General features: G+C 39.9%; 1 long non-coding RNA gene across 2 annotated transcripts in view; it reads right to left on the bottom strand.

Moving 5' to 3' along the window:
* Positions 1-15,532: 15,532 nt before the first annotated feature.
* The window catches only part of LOC147357687 (uncharacterized), a 45,608-nt gene continuing 44,087 nt past the window's right edge, over positions 15,533-17,053 (bottom strand). For both annotated transcript variants that reach the window (XR_015141527.1, XR_015141525.1), the window contains exon 5: positions 15,533-15,719. This is a non-coding gene — a long non-coding RNA (uncharacterized LOC147357687). The remainder of the gene's footprint in view (positions 15,720-17,053) is intronic.

Consider the following 17,053-nt stretch of genomic DNA (forward strand, 5'->3'; position numbering starts at 1 on the left):
TTTTTTATTTTTTCCCTCCCCATACCATCCCTCTGGGTTGTCCCAGTGCACCAGCCCCAAGCATCCAGTATCGTGCATCGAACCTGGACTGGCAACTTGTTTCATACATGATATTATACATGCTTCAATGCCATTCTCCCAAATCTTCCCACCCTCTCCCTCTCCCACAGAGTCCATAAGACTGTTCTATACATCAGTGTCTCTTTTGCTGTCTCGTACACAGGGTTATGTTTTTATATCAATTAACTTGGCAAAGAAGATATAATAATAGCACCATTGTTTACAGTGAAACTGATAAGTACCTTTGTCCAGCAAATATAAAGCAGGAACACAGTGTACGTACTGAGAATCATAAAAGTGTTCATACCTTTGACCTTGTGATATGATTCACTGTAATTTAAACTGAGGAGATAATTCAAAGGGAGGGCAAATCCCCATGTATGAGGCTCTTCATTGTAGCTTTCTCCAAAACAGCAGAAAATGAAAATACCTAAATGTTCAACAATAGGAACAGTGAAAACAGTGAAGTAAATTGTAGTACATTAACTAGACAGAGTATTTTGCAGCTCTCACAATAATAATTATGGTGAATATGAGATACAGCAAGAACACTGTTGTTCGAAATGCTGTTTCATAAAATAAAATATTCAGTTATACAGATGTTTTGATGCTTTGTAAAATATATCATAATGTAGATCATGACCATAAAGGAGGAGAGAAAAATAGATTATGTTTGCTCCTGCTCCTTCTCTTCAAAACACAAAGTTGGTAAAGTTTATTTTTAAAAAAAGAACTTTACCAAGTGTACATCAACGGCATCAACATACCCCTTTACCTGCTTGGTTCTCTCTTGTTTTCATAGCTCTTTCTTACTAATTTACTGAGTGGATTCATGCTGCTTCAAGGTACCATATGTCATTTAGAAAGAAAGGCAACAGGTAAGTTTATTCATTAATTATGCAGCCTTTATTTTGTGTTGAGTACTCAGATACAATAGTGAGTAAGACCTCTCCTCTCTGTTCACTGAACTCACAGTTTGCATATAGGATGGATAAGGAGATATTTATAATATAGTATAGAAGTTCCCAAAGTGATAGGGAAAAATGAAGCATGATGAGAACTAGAATCCTTAGGAGTCACATATTTGATCTCTTCAAAAGGGATTTTACTTTAAGGGGGCTCAGGGAATTTGCTTCTTTACTTATTCCACTTTCTTCCACATTACATATTTCCCTCTTTATGGCTCCTGTCTCAGAGACACAAAAATTCTCAAGTCTCTTTTCCACGGCAAAAATTAAGTTTTGACTCCATAATCCCCTCTTATCATATGTTCTGTAACTCTCCTTCCTTTTTACTCATAATTCCATAATTCCTGTTTCTAATTCCGAACTGACTAGTCACTGCTTAGCCCTCTATTCAAGTTGGTTGTGACCATTAAAACCACAAGAAAAGAAAGACTGCACAGGAAGATGTAGGGCTTGTTCAAGCCACTTGGAAGAGATAGAAATTGCAAAGGGAATACCTACCATGGACAGAGGAGCCTGGTGGGGCTATCGTCCAGAGAGTGGCAAAGTTGAACACAACTGAGCGACTGAGCACACACACACAGCACACTCATTAAAAGGGAAGGTGGATTCCTTGTCTCAGAGTTGCATTTCTACAGCAGGCACATTGTTTTCACTGATGCTGCATGCTGTGAGGTAACATTATGATAGTGGTGACCACGAAAAAGATTATAAACAGAGAAAGGCTAAAGCTCTTAAGGTCAAGACTGCTTTTTGATCTGGGGGGGCTCTGAGCATTTTTGCCTTTGTGGTCTCCTTCTTTCATAGAAAAAATATTAAAAACTATATTGTGTAACTGCTTTGTTGTTTAAAAAAAAAGACAACAGATAAATTTGTTCATTAATTATGGAGGCTTTATTTTGTATTTAGCACTGGGATACAACCATAATTAGATCTCTCCCCTCTACCAGTGAGCTCACAGTTGACACACGGGTGGAAAGGAGACATTTGTAGTACACCACAGAAGGCACAAAGTGGTCAGGAAAAAAAAAAAAAAACTAAGTAGAAACCAGAATCCTAAGGAGTTGATATTTTCTCTCTTTAAGGGACTTTTACATTTAAGAGGGGCTTAGGGAATTTATTTTAGTTATCCCACTTTCCTCCACATCTTAGATTTCCATTTTTGTCTCCTCCCTGAGAGACATACATGTGTTCAATCTCTCCTCCATGGCAAAAATTTGTTTTGACTGCACACCCCCTTCTTATTATCTGTTCTATAACTCTCCTTCCATTTTACTCACAACTCCATACTTCTTGTTTCTAATTCCATACTGACCAGTCACTGCTTTACCCATGGCCATTTGAGTTATTTGTGACAAAACCACAAGAAAAGATAGATTACAAAGGAAAATATATGGCTCATGCAATCAGGTGGAGGAGACAGAAATTGCACATGAGATGATAGACTCAGTGTGTCCCAGACCAGAGAGCAAGCCAGTGTGTCTAGAGCATGGTGAACACGGTGGGGAATGGCAGGAGTTGAACTTAAAAACATAGGCAGGGATCCCACCATGTGGGGTCTGTAGATCTCAATAGAATTTATAGTTTATCTATGTGCAGTGGAAAGCCATGGGATGGGGGTCAGGGGATGTTTTGAAAAGACCACCCTGGTTGCAGTGTGGAGAATGGGTTGATAGGTCCAAGGATAGAAGCAGGCTATTGATGTAATCCATAGGAAAGATATTGATGGTTTAAGATAATAATAGAGATGGCTAGAAATAAAAGGATATGGGATATATTTTAGAAGTAAAGCAATTTGTTGATGACTTGCAAAGCTTAGGACTAAGAAAAGAGAGTAATCAAAAAAGATGGAATCAAATTCCTAGATGTTTGTCTTGAGCATCTATCTGAATGACTATTTGTGCAATTTATTGAAATGTGCAGTACTGAGTTGAAATAGGTATGATGTGAGGTCTTCTGAGGTTCTCCTAAAAATTGAAACTCACAAGACTACCATCAGTCTCACCTGGCACAGGTCTTTTTAAGCATGTGCTGTGCTTAATCGCTCAGTCATGTCCAACTCTGCAACCCGCCAGGTTCCTCTGTCCACAGGGATTCTCCAGGCAAGAATACTAGAATGGGTTGCCATGCCCTCCCCCAGGGGATCTTCCCAACCTAGGGATTGAACCCAGGTATCCCACATGGCAGGCGGATTCTTTACCATCTGAGCCACCAGGGAAGCCCTTTGAGAAGCATTCAGGATAGAACTCCTAGTTGTTCAGCAGGGCACATCACAAAGTTCCTCTCCTCTTACGGTCCTCAAAAAGTCCAACAGCAGCCCATTCAAATGTCCAAAAACTACCTTCTTGCCAGGTAACAGCCCAGATGCAAGAATTCCAGATCTATATCAGTCAGGTGCAGGGGCTTACTTAGCTCAATAGCCTCTTTGCCTAAAGGAGCCAGTATCTCTGTAACCACTCTAAGGACATAGCTTCTAGTTTCCCTGGAAGGCTCATGGCAATTACAAGAATCACTACACATGGGGGAAGCATTAGAGCATGCATTCCCATCAGGTATTTACAGTTCATTTATACTTCCTCCCACTCCAGGTTTAAGTTACCAAACAAGGGTCATTTTTACTATGAGATGTTGCTTAGCAACACAGTTGATGTTTTTATCCTTTGCAAGTCATTAGAACAGAGCTACACTTTGAACGTCAGGTTCTTATGCAGAACGAAAAAGAGTTTTGCTAGCTATTTACCCACAGAATTAAAAATCAAAATTTCTCTTTTTGTCGTGTGGAGTAATAAGTGGAGGTGTGAAATGAGCAATTTAACTTAATATACAAGTCTGCAGCTCAACTGGGTAACTACATTACCATAATATCAGCATATTTAAAGCCCTGGCAGCAAAGAGGCTCACGGAGAGAAAGAGAGGAAGGGGAGGGGGCAAGTGGGGTATGGGGCTTGGGTAGAGCCCTAGGACTCTTTACGGTTTAGAGGTGTAGAAAAGAAAGAGAAACCAGGATAGGAAATTAAGAAAAACAGGCAAGTGAGGTGGGAGGGAAATGTGATAAAAATGGAGTCATTAGAAGACAAGGAGCTCAAATAAAAGGAGAAAGATCAGCTAGGTCAAAAAATGCTAGATATACCAAGTAAGAAGAGACCAGAAATTTAACCCCCAGATTTGGCAACAAGGAGACCATGAGTGACCTTTTCAAGTGCTATTTCCCTGGCCTGATAGAGTGGATTGAGAATGAAAAGGGAGAAAGTGGGAAAAGCGACTGAAGACAAGTTTTCTATGAAGTAGAAGGAGTAAAGTGAGAGGTCAAGGAGGGTTTACCAATGTGGGTAGCAGGCACGGTTGTGTGCTGACTGGCATGATTCCATGTAAAGGGGAAAATAAGGCACGAATGAAAAATAAGGGTAGGAGAGGATAAATCCAGACTCTAGAGTGATTGGCTTTGGGAAGCAGTTGGTGCATATCCTGTCACACAGCAGAAATCCTGAAAGCAGCTCATGTATTTCAGAGCATCCACCCAGTTCCTGAGTCAGAATCCTGGTGACATCTGTATTTTTAAATTATTTAACCCACAGCCAATAAGTACTATGGAATTCCAAAACAAGGCAAAGTTTTATGAGGTCAGGAACCATGCTTTATTTCACTCTGTACTTGCAGCACTAGGATGGTGCTGGCATGACAAGAAACACAAAGGAACAAGGCTCTAATGGTAAGTAGCACCAGGGAAGGATGAGAGATACTAGGGGACAGGCCACATGCTTTCCCTCTGTCACCTGAGGAAAACATGTCCTCTGGTTGCTCCTGCTACCCAGAAAATACTCCCCCCCAACCTCCTTCTTCCGTATTGAGATAATGTTCAGGGCCTGGCCTCAAAACGAACTTTTTACCCTATTCAGGAAAAATAATGGCAGTCTTCTCTGATAAAGAAGGATGGCCTTCTCCAACCTTGATCAATAAGTTTAGAAACTTTGTTCCTCAAGCCTCACAACCCTCGAGCTGGGTCAGTGTAGACATTCCCCCTATGACCGAGGAGAGGGTCACATCAACGAAGTCTGATTTCTGTGTTGGTACAGCCCCAAGCCAGCAAGACATAAACTCATTTATAGTTTTAATATTGAAGGTATAAATTTAATAAGTTCCTACGGTGGTCTGCTCTGGTGGCTCAGATGGTAAAGAATCCACCTGCAATGCAGGAGACCCCAGCTCAACCCCTGGGTTGGGAAGATCCTCTGGAGAAGAGAATGGCAACCTACTCCAGTATTCTCACCTGGAGAATTCCATGGACAGAGGAACCTGAAAGTCTACAGTCCACGGGGTCACAAAGAGTCAGATATGACTGAGCAACTAACACTAACACTATGGAGGGAAAAGGCATTGTAATTTCTAAATATCTCTGTGGAAGTAAGTTTTCATTTGAAATTATTGGGTTGGGTTGGATTGGCCCAAAAGTTTGTTTGAGTTTTCCATACCATCTTACAGAAAAACCCAAACAAACAATCTAACTTTTTGGCCCATGCAATAGTTCAACTCAAAGAGACATTAGGAAAAAAAGGAGGAAGCCTTGTACTAGAAAAGATAGCTCAAAGTTCTGTGACCCAGGAGACTGATGCTCTCTGCAGGCCAGGTTCTTTGTGAGGGGTAATGAGAGAAGCCCTGTGAAGGGACTCTACAAATTATAAAGAGCTATGCAAATCAAAAGAAACACTTTGGCTAATAGCTAAGTACAGATAGTTAATGGACAGAGAGACAGAACAAGAGACTGACATCCAGGAAAGATGAGTTATATCTATGTCACAGCAAGAAAAACACCAAATGGAAGCCAGACTCAAGAATGGGAAGTGCCTTGGAGGAGGAAACGGCAACCCACTCCAGTATTCTTGCTTGGAAAATCCCATGGACAGAAGAGCCTGGCGGGCTACAGTCCATGGGGTTACAAAGAGTTGGACACAACTTAGCAACTAAACAACAACAAAAAAGTGATGATGCATATCTATATTCATTTATACAAGGGTATAAAAGTCCAGGACATATTACTGAGAAAAAGAAGTTGTTAAATATCTCCATGTGTATGTGAATCCATTTATTTAAAATTATGTGTGTGTATGTATGTGTAAAAAGAGAATGAAAAAATGTTTGTTAAGGTAGTAATTATTATCTCTAGCTGATGGAATTTCAGATGATTTTTACTTTTTCCTTTGTACTTTTCTGGATTTTTTTTTTTTAATTTACAGTGTATCTGCTAAAAATCATTCATGTTAATAAAAATAAGAACAAAGATAACTATAAATACTATAGAGCAAAAAAAAAAAAAAAAAAGAATGTGAGGTAGGTGAAGGAAGGAACAAGACTACGTGGGAAGCCAGAAGCAGGGCACAGACCAGGCAGGGAGCAGAGAGAGATACCTTCTGAGTATTTAGGCCACAATAACTCTTGAGCTGGTCTACTTTCAATGCCCCCTTTAACAAGTGAGAAAAGACAGAAGTCCAGGGAGCAAGAGTGACTTGCATAGGATCACACAGCCCATTAGTGGCAAAAACAAGCCACAGAAGGACATTTTCCTAACACTAGCCTGTACTTGGGCAAGTGAACAGACATCCAAAGCCTGTCTCCTCAGCTATATTCAGCTAGATTCTTCTCTGTCTTGATGCTCCAGACTTGCCACCACTCTCCTGTCTGAAATCACAGGATTTCCAGTTCTAATAATACCTGCTCCATAATAAAGGATGCTGCAATTTCTGGGAGAGAGAATATGCAGAAGAGAGAAGACACTAGTATTACCAAAACTCTAGACACAACATGGAGACCTTAGACACTTGCAGCAAAGATGGCAGCCTCGCATGCAACCCCAGTTAAGTCTATAGGACAGCCCTCCATCCAATCTGTGAAGCCAAAATACTACCAATTCCCCTGTAGCCATTTCGGGAGGTATCCAGGGTTTCGAGAGCTCTTCCTAACGTTGTCTTGACATGAACTGCAAGTCAGTGATGCTCCTCTGCTGCCCATGCACTGTCCTGGGGAGGATGAGGTCCCAGAGTGTAGGGACCTCCACTACACTGGAGGTCTTGCCATCCTGGGCCAGACTGAGACACCCCTCTGCTGGGACAAGTGCTGCCCTGCAGGGTGGAATAAAATCTGTAGCCCAGGCTGGTGTGCAAAGGATGTACCATGAACCTCCATGAGCTCTGACTTCTGACTGTCATAGCCAGGGTCACTGGGCTCCTGTGCAATCTTAACCTCATGGCTGCCTTGGGATCCAGTCCTGACCTAATTGCTAGTCTCAGCCTAGAAGTAGCTTGCTTTTTTTCTCACTGGTCCTATCTGGCCTGAGGAGTCCATGCCCATGATGGCTCTTGATCCCAAACCAGTCTGCCACCAACTGTATACTGACCAGGCCTCTGTGGCTGTTGATGATATTCTCCAGTGGACTGCTTTGCTCCTACCTCTAACAATCTCCAATTTATTTTTTCTCCTCATGTCTGATTCTTCTCCTTATAGGCACAGGCAGATCAGAAGAGGGAAGTTGAGCTCAAGGCAATACCACTTGTTCCTATCCTGGTAAGTGAGCTCACACACAAACCCATTAGCATCTTCTCTGGGACTATCTTCAAGGTGTTCTGGGCATGGAAATTAAGTAAGCAAAGCAATACATAACTTCACAGAGTAACTTCCAAGCCATGTTGCAAAGATTCTAGTCTTTTAACTCATCACACAGAGCATATCAGTTATCATTTACAGATAAGCCCTGCTTAGGGCAGGGCTCCAAACTGTAATAAATTCATTTCTAAAGTCTGCTCCAATATAGGAGGAAGGAAGGAAGGAAGGAAAGAAGACAGCGAAGAAGGAAGGTGGAGGGAGGGAAGAACTAATACAGGCTCTACAAGGGAATGACTTAGTCACTTGGGCTAAGTTGGATTTCCCTTTGGAATTATTAAGGCTGAACAGAAAGTGTGACTGACGGTGGAACATGTTTGTTTAAGACTGCTTATTGGTTGATACTGTAGTTTTCAGGGGTCTGGTCATTATTTTAGGAGTTTGAGGAAGGTTCTTTCTGGAAAAGAGAACAAGAGAGCTGGGAAGTATTGCCTCATATGACTAAGACTATAAGAAGCCAAGACTCCATGCAATCATTAATCCAACAACATTACTGACAGTGCATGAGGGATGTATGAGCTCTGGTCGAGGTGACTGCTAAAGACAAAGGCAAGAGTAGCAGAAGATTCATGGGCCATCAGCTCCCTAGAGGACAAATGAGACTAGATTTAACCCCATCTAGGGAGAGATGGAGCCTGACCAGGGATTTCACAACATTCTGAACAAATTTTATTGTAGGTTCTTGGGGAAGAGGGTACAGTATAGAAAGCATTGAAAATCTATATTTCACATACTTCTATCTCATCACCATCATTTAGACAATATCTTCTAAAGTTCCTCACCTAAAGACATATCTCTGCTGTTTCTTCTCTCCCCACTAAATGGTTTGCACAGCATTTTTATGAATTCCAGTCCTCAAGTCAATAATAGGAAATAAGTAGATTAGGTGATGACATCTATTTTGCAGGTGAGGAAACAGAGACATGACTGAGACCACATGACTGGTAAGAGAAAGAAGAGTGGTAAGTAGAAAAATTAATTGGCCTGGGAACTCAAGGTTCTATTTGTCCATTTGTCACTATTTCTATTTGTCACTAAATCAGACAGGTGACCTTTCCTTCTTTTCCTGATGCTTCACCTGAGAAGCTCTGCTCTGTAGGTATCCTTCTAGTTGCCCACTATGAAACGATAAAATCATTTTTTCCAGTGTAAGAGAGAATGTAAGATCAAGGTGCCTGATTCCACCTAGCACAAGTGCCTGCCTGGGAAACAGGACTCTGAGGAGTCATCCACCAAAGGACATTTCCCATGTCCCTGACTTCTCAAGAGGGATGCTACACAGCGGTTATCTTGTTTATTTATCCATTATTCACATGCTCATTCAAGAAATATTTATTTTCAACACAAACAAGGTGAATCCCACATTTCTAACACAGGTTGTGTTCAACCCAGTAGCAGAGATGAATATGTGCACGTGGCAGGACAGATACCATGGAGACTGCACTGACAAGATCCTCTCGTCAGAATACTCAAGTGCGTGTTCACTGGGCCACTGGAGACCACGTCGGCTGCAAGAAGGCAATTTCTGGGAAGAAAGAGAATTGAGCAGTGGCCATTCCCCTGGTTGATGTGCAAAGACATTGGACAGACTGGGGCTGTCCTGGTTGTGACCAGAAAGCAAGCAAAAAAAAAAAAAAAAAAGCCATTAGCAATGAGAATTGTGTGTGAGCACCTAGGAGAAGACAGGGCCCCAAGGATTTGGGCAACAGGAAGAAAACTGTTGCTTCTGGGATTGTGTACTTCTGGAAACAGGAAAATTCCAAACTAGCAGTATATGCACAGTGGGGGAAATGCAGAAAAGTGGCGAATATAACTCAGAGCTGTTACAGGAGCATCTTAAGACTGAATTTCAGAGCAGAACTGTCTCTTGCACTTGGGAACAAGATGTCAGTGGCTTCCCAGTGCCTGGAACTGTGTTACAATCAAGGCAGCCCCATTTCCCAAGAGGAAGGTGCATACAGCCCTCCTAGGAAACATGATTCATGCTTAACCTTCAGGTTGAGAAAAACAGCCATGGTGACTCACTTTTAAGTCAGGTTTCCTAATGAGAATGCATCAGAATCATGTTGTCACAGAAACAAGGTAAAAACCGCCAGCTAAAAGAGAAAGCCCACTTAGCAAGGCATCCAGAGCCTCTCACAATTAATTTCAATCTACCTTTTAGCCTCATCTGCAGCCTCTGGCCAGTTTTCTCCCTAATGTCCATTCTGTTCAGGAGCTCTGTGATTTGGGTGAAAGTGATTCCCCCTCCCCCAGCTGTAAGGGTGGGTTTGATGATTCTAAATTATTACAGATTCTTTTTTTAATTTAAATTTATTTATTTTAATTGGAGGCTAATTACTTTACAATACTGTATTGGTTTTGCCATATTACATATTACAAATTCTTACAGATCTTCCCATTAAGAGGTGGGAACTTGCTTTGACTAATATAATGTGACAGAAATTATGTCGCACAGGTCTCAAGTTTGGACGTCAAGGGCCTTGAGCCTCTGTTCTCACACTCAGGAGGTGCTCTGTGCATGAGAACATACCCCCGCTGCCTGGATGGAGAGAACACACAGAAGAGAACCGAGGCAGCCCAGACAACCAGCAGATGTAGGACTGACACCTTCCAGGACTGTCTGGCCCCGAGCTGATCTGCCAAGTGACCGTAAATGTATGAATGAGCCTGACCAACACCACATGGAAGACAGTGCACCATCCCACCTGAGCCCTGCCCAAATCCTGACCCACAGACTCAAGAACTAATAAACTGTTGTGGCTTGGAGACACTAAATTTTGGAGAGAATGAATTCTCATGCTCTCTTACCCAATTCTGCCTGCATGACCATCCTGTCACTAAAATCTGTGGCCAGAGAACAGGGTCACACTAGTCTGAATCAGACTAGATGTACTGCTAGAAAGCCAAGATCTTATGTACTCCAAATCAGGCAATTTTCCCTGCTCCCCTCCCCTCACTCCATGTAGATGGATGCTGCAGTCAAGCCTTGTGTGGAATTTTTTTTCAACTCTTTATTTTGAAATAATTTAGATTTTCAGATGAGATGCAAAGATAGGTAGTATAGAGAACATACCCCAGTAAGAGAACATACCCCTGTTGCCTGGGTGGAGAGAACACACAGAAGAGAACCAAGGCAGCCCAGACAATCAGTAGACGTAGGGCCAACACCTTCAAGGACTGTCTGGCCTTATACTCTCATTCAGCTTTTCTTGGTGTTAACATAACCATGGCACATATATCAGAATCAAGAAATTAATATCAGAACAATGAAATTAACTAAATTATAGAATTTATCCAGATTTCATTGGTTTTTCCACTAATATTCTTCTATTCCAGGATACCATGTTGCACTTAGCTGTCATGTCTCATTCTCTTTTGATTCTTTAACTGCTTCTCAATTTCCCTATCTCTTTCATCACCTTGACACATTTAAATACACTAGTCCCGATATTTCCTTCACTGCCCCCCAATTTAGGTTATCTGATATTTTCTCATGATTAGGTAGAGTTTACAGGTCTCATAGAACAATATCCCCGAAGAGAGATGTATTTCTCATTGCATCATGTCAGGGAGTCTATAATGTCAACATATATTACTGGTGATATTAATCTTGATCACTAGGTAAAAGGAGCATCTGTCAGGTTTCTCCTGTTATTATAGTTACTATTTTTCCCTTTCCATATTTTGTCTGTTAGATGAGAGTCACTAAGTTCAGTCTGCATTTACAGCCACTCAACACTTCATTATTTTCTGGTACTACATAATATTCCAAACTCATCTTGTATTTCCTCCAAAAATTTCCTGCTTCATTTTATTGGAGAATGTTATATAGAAACCAAGATCTATGATCAGCTTAAAGAACACAGCTATTATCATAAATTTGTGATTTATTTCCTCATCTCTTTATTCCCGATCTTTCCATTGAATAAGATCCTACCTCGAATCTTTCCAACACATCTTCATTTATTCACTCACCCACTCACTCATTCATTATTCAGTATCAAGCTCCTACCATGTCAGGTACTCTTGTATTTGATACTGAGAATGCAGCTGTCATCTTGATAGTGTATGTACACATGGTCTAAAGCAATACCCTGCTGAGATGAAAAAGATAGATAGGAATTAGTTGGGCAAAGGGAAAAACGTGGAGGGTGAGGTTAAAAAACAAAACAAAACAGGAAAATGTGCTGTCCAGAGCAGGTGCCCAGAGGGACACTTTAAAAGTTGGGAGAGTTATTTTTTTAATTCTATTATTAATTGGATAATATTTTATATCTGAAAGTAGCTCCACTCTCTCAGTAGTTATACTCAGTTTGAAAGAGTGGGTAGGGAATATATAAAATCTCCAATTTCATGTAAAATAAACTAATGACCAAAAGAATAAAACAGCAAAACTAATGAGAAATGCTAATCAACTATGTGTCCTAGAGCAATTCTGTGTTCATTCAAATCAACTAATATATAGAGAGAAACCGCTACGTGTTGTTTACAGTGCTGTGGGCTGAGAATAGAGAAGCAAACATAAAAGTCACGGCTCTGCTTTCAAGTGACTTCAGTCTGGTGTGATGAGCACCACAGAAGGGAAGTGTGTGGCGTTACAGAGCATACAGTGAGGGATTTAACCAGTTTGGTGTTTTTAAAGCATTCTACAGAGTGTGGCACTAACACTGAGGCTTGAAGGAAGAGCAGGAACTGCTGAAGAGAAGAAACCAAGATCTGGGTGCTGGACGTGCTACCTCTTGTGATCAGCTTAAACCTCAAAGAACTCATGTATCATCATAGTTTTGTGATTAATTCCATAATGTCTTTATCTACTCTCAATCTTTCCACTGAACAGGATTCTATGCTTGCTTCAATATCCCTTCATTCATTAATTCATTCACTCATTCAATATTTATTGAGAAGAGAGGAAGGAAAAGCATTCTGGATTTGAGAACAGCCTGTGGGAAGGCCAGGCTGGAAAAGGGCATGGTGTGTGTTTAAGCAGCTGAAATAAATGCATTTTACCAAGAGAGAAAAGAGTAGGAGAAAGAGAGGCAAGAAATGAGGCTGGAGATTTGGGGAAACACCAGTTCCCTTAGCTCCTTCAAAGTCAGTTGAGAGTTTGGGACATTATTCCAAGTGCAGTGGAGAGTCATGGAAAGCTGCTAAGCCAATGAGTGATCAGACCAGGTCACCTGGCTGCAGTAGGGAATATAGGTAGGAAGCGAGTAAAGTATTAACCTCTGTAAGGCTTAGTAAGGTTAGTTTTTTTCTGCTTTACAGAATTGGAGTAAGGAATAAACAAGAGAACATATACAAATTTCTGGAATGGTATTTGTCACATGACAGGCAATCAGAAAATTTTAGTACCTTCTCTAGTCCTGCAATGTTGTTTCTCATCTACTCTCGGTTTTCTCTTTTTATTCCTATATTTTAGGGGGAGGATTAACCATTAAAGCTTTTTGCAGCAATTAAACTTGATTACTGAGCCAAACACAGTGAACAAATATGACTAGGACCTGAGTTCTTCCTTAAGACATAATCACAATGAACCATAACATTCTGTGATATGATCTACACTGATGACATGAGCTCAGAGGGAAGAATGATATCTTTAACCTCCCTGTCCTTAACACCAGGCAATATGTGTGGCACAGAGGACTTCAACACAGATTTCTTGACCAAATGAATGCATTCTCTGGGAGCTTAGAAGATGAAGTAAGAGGCTTGGGTGCACTGAAAATTCAATCTCTTAGGATTTAATATAAGCTCATTGAGGACTATGGCTTTCTTTCTATTCTATTGATTAGTATTTGGAATTATCATTAATATGCTTTATTTTTATTAAAGTTTTTCTGAATGATTAGTCACGTTTTCAAATCAAAACTTTCCTATCACGAAACGCTGTGTAATAACATGAAAATATCAAATCTATACTGCAATGTTGGCTTGATAACATTGAATTCCTAATTATCTTTGTTATTTTCATCTGAGTCACAGAAAATGAGACAAATTTCATTCTCTGTTGTTGACTTTCCTACCACCTACCTGCACGCTGGCCACCTAACCTAACCCCTAGCTGATGTGTGTTTAGATAATCAAATTATTTTTATTATAGTGTGAGCAATACATCAGTCACTTTTATGAGAATCATGTAATGTCAGTAAAGTAAATGGCTGTGGGGTTAAAACTAACACTGCTCCCTCTAATTAATATATGTAGTTCTCCCAGTTTCTATGCTAATGTATTTTATTTTTGAAGCAAGCTGAAAAATGAGGTGAGTAATCATAAAGGCTTTGAGAACACTTAGTATTATTGTAGGAAAGTTAAAAGCTAAAGCTGTTTCATTCCTGTGTTTACAGTTCTTCAGAGTCTTCTGGCAGAACTGACCTTGGTCAAATTGCTTACTTTTTCTTAAAGAATTTTAACTATTTCAGACGAAAGACATGACTGCCTACTCTTAATGCATTAAAGTCTGAGTCAGTGGCTCCATGAGTGACAGCTGTCATGCACTGGTATGATCACTGAGGGAGAACAAATGTGCTTCGAACACCTACACATGCCCCTTGGGGAAGAAACTGTTTTAAAGAGAAAACTTGAAAAGTAATTCTGATACTGTTAGGGAAACATTTTTGTTTTTATGAATTTGAAAGTACTTTTGTTATAAATCCCAAACTCAAACTAAAAGATTTAAAAGTATGTGGATCTTTAAAAAAGATTTAAAAGAGAATATGGAAAAGAAAACAGAAGTCCTTGTTTCCCAATTCAATTTCATAACTCCATATCCCACAATTTGTCCGTTAACAGTTTCTTCTTTTTTAATTAATTTATTTTAATTGGAGAATAATTACAGTATGTAAAGAATAGACTTTTGGTCTCCGTGGGAGACGGTGAGGGTGGGATTATTCGAGAAAATAGCCTTGAAACATGTATATTAACATATGTAAAATAGATGAATAGTGCAATTTCAATGCATGAAGCTGGGCACTCCAAGCCAGTGCTCTAGGACAACTCAGAGGGATTAGGTGGGGAGGGAGGTGGGAGGGGGGTTCAGGATGGGGGAACAGTTTCTTCTTAATTTCTCCTTCCAGAAATGTTTCTCCTCATAAAACTCTATATGTGAAGTATCTATTATGTATTTTAACACAAATAGGATCATCCTATACCCAATTTTGTAATTTTCATTTTTCATTTTAAATTAAGTCAATACATTTAGATCTTCATCTTCCTTTTAGTGCCTGAATAGAATTACATATGGAGAAGGCAATGGCACTCCACTCCAGTACTCTTGCCTGGAAAATCCCATGGATGGAGGAGCCCGGTAGGCTGCAGTCCATGGGGTTGCTAAGAGTCGGACATGACTGAGCGACTTCACTTTCACTTTTCCCTTTCATGCACTGGAGAAGGAAATGGCAACCCACTCCAGTGTTCTTGCCTGGAGAATCCCAGGGACGGGGGAGCCTGGTGGGCTGCCATCTCTAGGGTCGCACAGAGTCAGACACGACTGAAGCAACTTAGCAGCAGCAGCAGCAGCAGCATTACATATACAGATGAGCCATAATTTACTTTACCTACTAATGAACATTTACATTGTTGCCTTTCTTTCTTCTTGCTATTAGAAATAGCACTGTGATGAACACCTTTCAATATACATTTTTTTTCAACTTAAGCAAATACATTCATTTTATAAATTCCAAGCAGGAATCCTAACATTGTTTTGAAAAACATTCTTCAGTTGAATCAGATGCCCAAATGTTCCGTTCTAACAACTCACAGATTAAGAAAGGGTGATGTGATGTTGATATAACATATTCTATTGAATAAGGCAATTTTCTATTAATCTATTGCTACGTAACAAACTACTCCAAAACTTTATGGCTTAAAACAAAAACATTTATTTAGTTCAGAAATCTGTGACTTGTTCAGGGCTGGTCTAGGAAGGCTTATGTCTGCTCCACACAGCATCAGGCGGGCATGGCTTGGCTAAGGGATGAGACCCAGTTAAGATGACTCACTCAATTGGTTGGAGCTGGTTTTCAGTCTGAAGGTCAGCTTGGCCTGAGGGATGGGAATACTCGTTTTCTCTCCATAAGGATGGAGCTAGGTGAAAGCTGTTACTTTTTACAACCTGGTCTCAGAAGTCTCAGAGTGTCCCATCTGCTGTACTATATTCATTAAACTAGTCACAAAAGGTCTTCCAGGGCTTAAGAGGACATTTGATGGAAATATGGTAAGGTTTTTTTAAAAAGCAAGTGGATTGGGAAATTTTATTACAGCCACAGTCAAAAACACCTTCTTCAACTCTAGATAAACAAATAGTTCAAAATATTATATGTTTACTTTTGGAACAAGGACATCTAAGTTTTACTGTTTTTCCTTTTCCTTTGATTAGGAAAAACTATTCTGCCAGAACCATCAGATTGTTTCCTTTATAGATATGTAATATTTATGATAGTCTCAACTATGACTAAAAACTCTGGTAAATCAATTTTTCTTTAATTGATGAGAAGCTATTTTGCTTTTCCATTCCCCTCTACTTAGCATAGTACCTAGCCATAGTAGTAATCATTATTATATATTATCACTTGACTGATAAGGAAATCTATGTGTGAAAAGGTAAAGCACCTTTTCTAAAATCATAGAAGTGGTACAGCTAGGAATGAATCTAGATCATTGTACTAACCCTAGGTTCTTACTGCTAATTAAACTCTCTAAAGCATTGGGTCAAAAGTTTTGTTACATCAGGCTTATTGGTAGGAAAATCTTTAGTCATGGTTGTCATTCTGTCTAAAAGACTTGTTTGAACTAATAGAATAAAATAGGATACAAAGAGACAATGTGAGAAGAACTAAAATATTGTGTTGCTTCTTCTCCATTCTTCTCCTAGTTCAATTTCATGGTTCTATAATGTAACACACACTGATTAAATGTCATATTAAGATAAGAAGTTAGTAGATAGAAGGAACCACATAAATCTTGCCAATGAATAAAAGAAACCACAGAAAGCTTCTTGTAGGAAGCTGATCTTGCCCAATGAAATGAAGGAAAGATCTTTTGTGAAGACTCTGACAGAGTTAGTTCCCAAAACTGGTTGTGCATCAAAGTCACCTGAGCAGCTTAGTACTCAGTACTCAGACCTGACTGAAGGAGACTCAGATTCAATTGGAAGAAAGTAGGGCCTGGGAATATGATGTATCACATCAGATAAATCTGATGTAATAAGCCTTCAGACCTCTTTTGGAAAACAACCTTAGGGCACTCTTCATGGGTTTTCTGTTTTGTTTTTTTCTTTAACATTTTTTTTTTTAATTTTGATGTCTTCCTCTCTTGTCATCAGGTTTTTTCTCTGGCTTCCTTTTTTAACATATACAAGGTAATACCTGTTCTTTAAT

Source organism: Bos grunniens, chromosome 15 (genome assembly GCF_055505025.1).
Source record: "Bos grunniens cultivar Pamir isolate PY7600 chromosome 15, Bosgru_T2T1.0, whole genome shotgun sequence".
In the NCBI taxonomy this organism is placed as follows: Eukaryota; Metazoa; Chordata; class Mammalia; order Artiodactyla; family Bovidae; genus Bos; species Bos grunniens.